The sequence below is a fragment of the Myodes glareolus genome, chromosome 14 (assembly GCF_982192425.1).
Source record: "Myodes glareolus chromosome 14, mMyoGla1.1, whole genome shotgun sequence".
Lineage (NCBI taxonomy): Eukaryota > Metazoa > Chordata > Mammalia > Rodentia > Cricetidae > Myodes > Myodes glareolus.
The window spans coordinates 42130517-42138194 of NC_142039.1; positions in this window are offsets into that span (position 1 = coordinate 42130517).

Sequence of the window (7678 nt, forward strand, 5' to 3'; positions counted from 1 at the left end):
CTTTGAAAGCTTGCTGCTTTAGCTGCTGACTTGAGTTTCATTTAAAAAATAAAATAAAGTATATAAATACCACTGAGCTGGGCGGTATTGAAGTGGGCCTTTAACCCCAGCATTTCTTTCTTTTTTTCTTTTTCAGTTTTTTTTTAATTGATTTTATTGAGCTCTAAATTTTTTCATGCTCCTCTCCCTGCCTCTCCCTTCCTCTTCAATCCTCTCCCAAGGTCCCCATGCCCCCAATTTACTCAGGAGATCTTGTCATAACTACTTTCCATGCAGATTAGATCCATGTATGTCTCTCTTAGGATCCTCATTGTTGTCTAGGTTCTCTGGGATTGTAGATTGTAGGCTAGTTTTCTTTGCTTTATATCTAAAAGCCACTTATGAGTGAGTATATGTGATAATTGTCTTTCTGGGTCTGGGTTACCTCACTCAGTATGATGTTCTCTAGCTTCATTCATTTTTCTGCAAATTTCAAGATGTCATTAATTCTTTCTGCTGTGTAGTACTCCATTGTGTAAATGTACCATATTTTCCTTATCCATTCTTTAGTCGAGGGGCATTTAGGTTGTTTCCAGACTCTGGTTATGACAAACAATGCTGTTGTGAACATAGCTGAGCACATGTCCTTGTGATAGGATTCAGCATCCTTTGGATATATACCCAAAAGTGGTATTGCTGGGTCTTGAGAAAGGTTGTTTCCTAATTTTCTGAGAAATCGCCACACTGATATCCAAAGGGGCTGGACCAGCTTGCATTCCCACCAGCAATGCAGAAATGTTCCTTTTCCCCACAACCTCTCCAGCATAAGTTGTCATCAGTGTTTTTGATCTTGGCCATTCTTACAGGTGTAAGATGAAATCTCAGAGTTGTTTTAATTTGCATTTCTCTGATGACTAAGGATGTTGAACATTTCCTTAAGTGTCTTTCAGTCATTTTAGATTCCTCTGTTGAGAGTTCTTTGTTTAGGTCTGTAGTCCATTTTTTTTTAAAATTGTAATCCCAGTATTTCTTAGGAGGCAGAGGCACCCAAGCTCCGAGTTCAGGGCCAGTCTGGTCTACATAGTGAGTTCCAGGACAGTCCGAACTACATAGTAAGACTCTATCTTAAAAGTAAAATAAAATAAGTAAATAAATAAAAAAAACAGCATTTCCATTTGACATACAAAATAATGAGCTCCACTATGATATTTTCACATGTATCTGTCATTGTATATTTGCCCCACTCCCATCCTGCTGGCCCCTTCCTCATCCAAAATGCTCCCCTTCTGGGTCTGTGATATGTACACATACATGCATACAGACAGACAATGTATGTAAAATCTAGATGCTGCATATGAGATAAAACATGGAATCATGTGTCTTCCTTCCTCTGTTATCTTCTTTTGACCCCTTCCTCCCTTTAGGCTCCCCTCTCTCTTCACAGAGCCCTTCTTCCGCTTTCCTGCCAGATTTGTGTGTTTCTCCTGCTGGGGGAGATGGGAAGTTGGTCTTTTCTTTTTTTTCTCTTTGAGTCTGGTTTACTTTGCTCAAAATAAAGACCTGCAGTTCAATCCACTTAACTACAAATGATATAATCTCATTCCTTGTTCTGGCTGAGTAAAATTCCAGTGTGTCTATGTAGCATATTTCTTTATCCACTTGTGTGTTGATGAATATCTAGTCTGGTTCTACTTCCTGGATATTGGATTAAAGCATCGATGATGGGCACACAAGTGTATCTGTGTGTGGTATGATGACTTAGGGCCCTTTGGGTACATACCCAGGATGGTATAGATGGATCATGTGGTACTTCTTTCTCTAGTATTCGGAGGAGCCTCCATAGTGATTTCCATTGTGGTGGCACCACGTTGACATTCCCACCCTCCGTGTAAGGGATCTTTTCCCACTCTGTCCTCACCAGCATTTGTTGCTATTTATTTCCTTTACGGCAGCCATTCTGATCTGGAAGGAATACAGGGCATTTGGAAGAACAGGTCAGAAGTCTGGGAGCAAAGCCCGGATGTGGGTATAGATTTTAGAGTCAGAGGGAGAAAATGCAGTTGGAGCCATGAGCTGCCTAAGACCACAAAGCAGGGAGGGGGTCTGGCCAAGAAGAAAGAGGCCATGGCTCAAAGGTGTGAAGAATACTGGAATGCAAGAGGTAGATGAAATTGCCATAGCAACAAGAACTTCCTGTGCATCTGCTTCTTGTGTGCAGGGGAGAATCTTACTCCATTTATGGCTAATGTTCCCATAGGTCACAGTCACAATGTGTCCAGTGCCACGGTTTGAATGCAAATCCCCCCCATGGGCTCCAGTGTTTGAACACTTGGTCCCCAGGTGGGGCAGGGCTATGTGGGGCCTAACTGGGGAGAGTGGTTCTCTGGAAGTGGTCCTTAAGGATCCTTTTCCTACCTTATTTCCGTCCTCTCTCTGCTTCTCCACTACAGACACAGCATGAGTCACCTCACACCAACCCTCCATGCCTCCCACCAACCCTCGGACAGACTGTACAGATGCTGGCTATGGAGTCCAATGTGAGAGAATAGTGCTCTAGGTCAGGGTTTGTTTTTAGACTTGAATGTGGAAGCAGACATCCTGGAGTCTTGCTAAAAACACTATACCTAATCAGTCACCTGACCAGTGGTTCTTGGGGAGTCGGGGAGGGGGGCGTACCTCAGAGGCGTATTAGGATATATCTGGACATTTTCAGTTGTAAATGATATGAGCATGCGTGTGTGTATGTGTGTGTGTGTGTATGTGTGTGTGTGTGTGTGTGTGTGTGTGTACTATTGATAGTTATTGACACCTACTGATGAACTGAGACCAGAGATTTCTTGAAACATTCTACAATGCAATAGGTGGCCTCAGGACCAAGAAATGTCAGCTTCCTGAAACCCTGATATAAACCAACCGTTTTGGAGGCCACGACCCTTTATACTTGCGTGGAGACTTTAGTTTCTTGAAAACAAATGATTCTGTCTACACAAATACTGCCACCTCCCCAACACTTCCCAATGCCCCGCTCTGTGTTTACTACACAGTGGGTGCCCAGGAAAAGCTGTTTCTAGTCAACACTTGGATCATTTCAACTCCAGGGTCTCGGTGCTCCCTGCACATTGGAAAGACCTGGGGGTTATAAAGCGTGCGGGGCGGGGGGCGGGTGCGGAGCAGATTCTGATTTCGTTGTTCAGTACTCAGACCTGAGCAACCTTCATACGGAGAGCCTGTTAAACTTCTCGGGTAGATCCAGTGAGCAGAGAAGGCTGGCAACCTCTGCAAACCAGCCCTGCTGGTCACTAATGCAGAGCAGAAGCGGCAAGTGAGAGCAGATGGTTGTACATAGGAGAAAGCCTGCTCCGAAGGAAGTTAAGCTTATGCATGCTATTTATGCCTTGTGTCGCCATGGGTTGCACATTATGTAATGTACTAGGAACAAAAAGCTGAGAAGTTGCCCACCCGAAATGCCGCCCCTGGTTACAGTGGGTCTCACCCCACCAGACAGCTTCTCTCTGACCCTTTCTCCATTTCTAATAGACCCTTTAGGACAAGTGTGTTGTCTCTTTGGCAGCCCTCACTTTTGTGACCCTACCGCCTCTGCAGTCACGTCTACCCTCAGAAGGCCTCTGTTCTTTGCCCCATAGATGGAAAGTCATCAGCAGGACAGGAGCTGAGGACCTGGTCTGCAGCTCAAAGCCCTGTTAACTGAAGCCAGGCAGAGAGAGAGAGAGCAAGCAGTCCAAGGATGCAGGGAAGGGGAAGTAGCCCTATTGCTTTTTGGTGAGGATCTCTGCTCAAATAAGATGGGGAAGTGTGGCTGAGGTTGGGATCCTTTGTGCAGCTGCACACAGGTGTCAGGGCCATTGCTCATTAGCACTGGCCTAGAACTCAGCAATGTTCTACTCCAGGCTCCAGAACCCACAGCGTTTAAGACAGTGGCTGTGCCGTCACACTCGTGAGTACCCTCAGCAGCCCTCTTCCGCTCCTTCAACTCTTTTTCTCCCCTCCTCTACGGCAGACAGTGGGTTAGCGAGCCACTGTGGTGAGTAGACACAGGACGTTTCCAACTTTACCTTAAAACTAAGCTATTAGCAAACAAAGTTTGATGCTACATTTTGCACCTTAAACACACACACACACACACACACACACACAGAAAAGAGCAGGAATGCCCAATCCTGATGAGATCAAGTTTACCTTAAGCTGCTCAAGGTGTTATGCATCTACATTTGAAAGGAAATGTGACAGATAACCATAGTTGTTCTTAACCTTTAATCCAGTACCAAGCCAGACAGAAGGCACACACTCAGAGATCTCATGGGGGGCATTATCACAGGCACTAACCACAGACAAGCTAAATCCCAACAGCAGAAACACTTGGTCAAATTAGGGTGTGTCAACAGAAATCAATGTGGAGACCCACTACAGAGAATATTTAGGAAATTAAGTAAAAACTAAAGGCTGTAATCAACTAGGACTGTGCTCAGCGGCAAGCAGCAATCTGACCACAGTAGTGCCGACACAAGGAGGTTATTTTCTCATAAAATAAGAAGTCTGCTTTGTAATGTGGGCCAAGGACCCATGGCTCTGCCATTCTCTTGAGAGCTCCATCTTGGCCACAGAAAACTCTAGCCACTGTGTCTAGGTGCCACAAAAGGAAGAAGAGCAAGGGATGCTGGTGGTAAGGCTCTCCCAGAGCCCCCCTGCGGACACCCTTTTGTCCTGCCTTACCCAGTACCAGGTAAAACCCACTCCCAACTGTAAGGGACAACGGGCAACAGGATAAGCTAAACAGTTTGCCAGTTTGGGTTCATCTCTTGGGGCTGGACACATTGCCATTGGAACAAAATCAGACATGAAAGAAGGAATAGGACCATAAGAACAATCATATTTCTCAAAAGACAAGACTAGGTTACAGCTCGGATTCTGGAGTGCATGTCCCCAAAGCCTCAAGGGTGAAAGTTTTGGCCATCAGCCTGTGGTATTAAGGGCAGGTGGTGGAGACACCAGAAAGTGGGAACATAATAGAAAGAAGTTAGATCATTGGGGATGCGTTCTTGAAGATACGTTGGAACCCTCTCTCCCTCCCTCTCTCTCTTTCCCTCCCTCCCTCCCTCCCTCTCTCCCTCCCTCCTTCTTTCTTCCTTCCTTCCTTCTCAGTACCATAAGATGAAGCAGCTTTTGCTCTACCACACACTCCCCAGCTAGACATTAAGCCTAGTTGTGTACCCCAAATCCATGGAGCCAATCATAGACCAAACCTTTGGAAACCATTAACCACAATAAATCTTCACTGTTTTTATCCAAAATGTTTTGCCATACAGGTGCAAACTGACTGGCCCAGATCCCTATGACCACAACAGTATCAACCCATGTATGCATCAGAATGAGGTTTGGTCAGGGAGAAAGATGCTACATAAATTTGTTGTAGTGTAGGATAGGCTGTTTCCACCACATTTTCTATGATATTTCCACTATAGCTCCTAAAAAGGAAGCAGGTCTTTGGTTTGGAATCAAACACACCGGGGGGGAGGGGGGGAAATACATGTTCAACATCACCAAAAAAAAAAAAGTTTCATTTCCTAAAGCTAGTGGTTGATTCCTCCCTCCCCTGTGAGGTAGCTCTTCTTTCGACCTGAAATGGCTAATTATATTTGCCCTCCAGATCCTCTTTCTGCAGTTGTGGCTCTTTAACCTTAGACTTCCCATTTGCAAATCTTCTATTCTTGTTCTGCAGGCTGGTGGTCAAACTCCCATCTTAACATCTCTCTCTCTTGCCTGCCAGAGTGTGGATGTGAAGATGTTTGTCAGGCTTAGTGCAGGTGAGACAGGTCTCTGGGGAGCTGCAGACAGAAACCCCGCTAGTCTCTGGTCAAGACTTTTGCTGTAGATGATGCTGGTTTTGTTTTGCTTTGTTCTGTTCTGTTCTGTTCTGCTCTGTTCTGTTCTGTTCTGTTCTGTTCTGTTCTGTTCTGTTCTGTTCTGTTCTGTTCTGTTGTTCTGTGCTTGAGGCAGGTTCTCAATATATAGCTCTGGCTGACCCGGAACTCACTATGTAGACCAGTCTGACTTTGAACCCACAGAGATCTGCCTGACTCTGCCTCCCCAAGTGCTGGGATTAAGGAGGTTTGATAGCAAGTCCAGATGCAGCAAAAAGTGTTGAGGAAATTCCTGCTTTGATTAGGAGACCAGCTAAGTGATCCTAGAAATTTTTTTCTAATTTCTCACTTCTACAGGTTGAGGTGGCTGCCACTTAAAGACAGATTCAAGTAAATACAGAAGGTTTTTTTTTCTCTCCATTGATACTGAAGGATAGTTCTAAAACTCAATTTGAGGGCCTTATCTTTCTTAAAACATCTGGGCTGCAGGCCTTGGGAGATATCCCAGTTAGTAAATTATTTACCTTGCAAGCCTGAGGACTCAGTTATGGTGGTGTGTGCCTATAATTTCCTGGGAAGGTGGACATAGGTGGATCCCTGGGGCTCATTAGCCAGTCAGCCTGCCCAGCCTGGTTGGCAAGCTCTCCAAGTGAAAAACCAGTGGCTTCACACATGCATGCATATATGCACCCAACACACAGACACACACACACACACACAGAGAGAGAATTTGTCCGAGTTTTGATGTGTCAAGTCTGTGGATGGATAAAAGCGTTCAGAGGCTCTGCATTTGACTTACTAAACACAGGACAGCACAGGGACCCTCACCCTGATACAGTAGATGAAGCCTGCTTCTTGCTCTGCCTCCCCCTCCTCCAGGCTCTGCTTTCCCATTGGGTGGTACCTGGTGAGACTCCCGTCCTTGCAGCCAGCCCTCTCTTTACTCCTGACAGCCGTCTGCTTATCTTGCATGCCTTCCTCCATAGGCAGCATAAGTACCTATCTCCCAGCCTTTTAGAATTCCAGTTTCTTCCTCTTGACATCTAGCTAAGGTGAAAATAATTAATCCGCGCCACACAGCTGTTCCTCAGTTCAGACAACCCACCGGCGTTCAGCCTGGAAAATGTCTTCCGGAATTAATTCCTTCAGATGGATGTGCAGAGATAAGAATCCTAAGTCTGTTCTGCTCCCAACTAAGGTAGCAGAGTGGGAAGACTGTCTCCTGACATCTCACTCTTTCCAGTTCTGAGGTGCTGACAGCTACCTTTCCCTGGAGGACTGACTACATCTGCCTTCCTCTGGAGGGCCGCATCTGCGGATGTTTTCAAATAATGACCCTGACCCGCTGGTGTTTTGGCTGGTTCACAGGAAATCTAACTTTGAGCTATTGCCCTCGTTTTAAAATTGTGAGATTTCACATGTAAATCCAGATCTCAGGAGTCTCTTGAAGATGTGGCGAGCTCAGACCAGCATTTCTGTGAGAGGCCTCCAGTAGAATGGAGATTAAAGTGGAATAGAAATTAACCGCTCTGTTGTCATTGGCTGATTGGCTGGTTGCTTGGCCCTGTAGATGGAACCCAAGGCCTTGTGCCAGCTAGGCACCTGCTTTTCTGCTGAGCTACCTGCAGCTGTAGCACCCTGTGTAGACAAGAAGACGCTTCAGAAGCCCGCCTTCTGGAACTCCCCAGAGACCGAGGGACTGTGGCCACATGTGCATTACTGTTCTGCCTGGTTTAGTCGTTTATCTTACCGTCCTGGCTCCTGGGAGCATCTGAGCTTTGCTACCTTGCCTTAAAGATGACACAGAACACCCCAGCCCC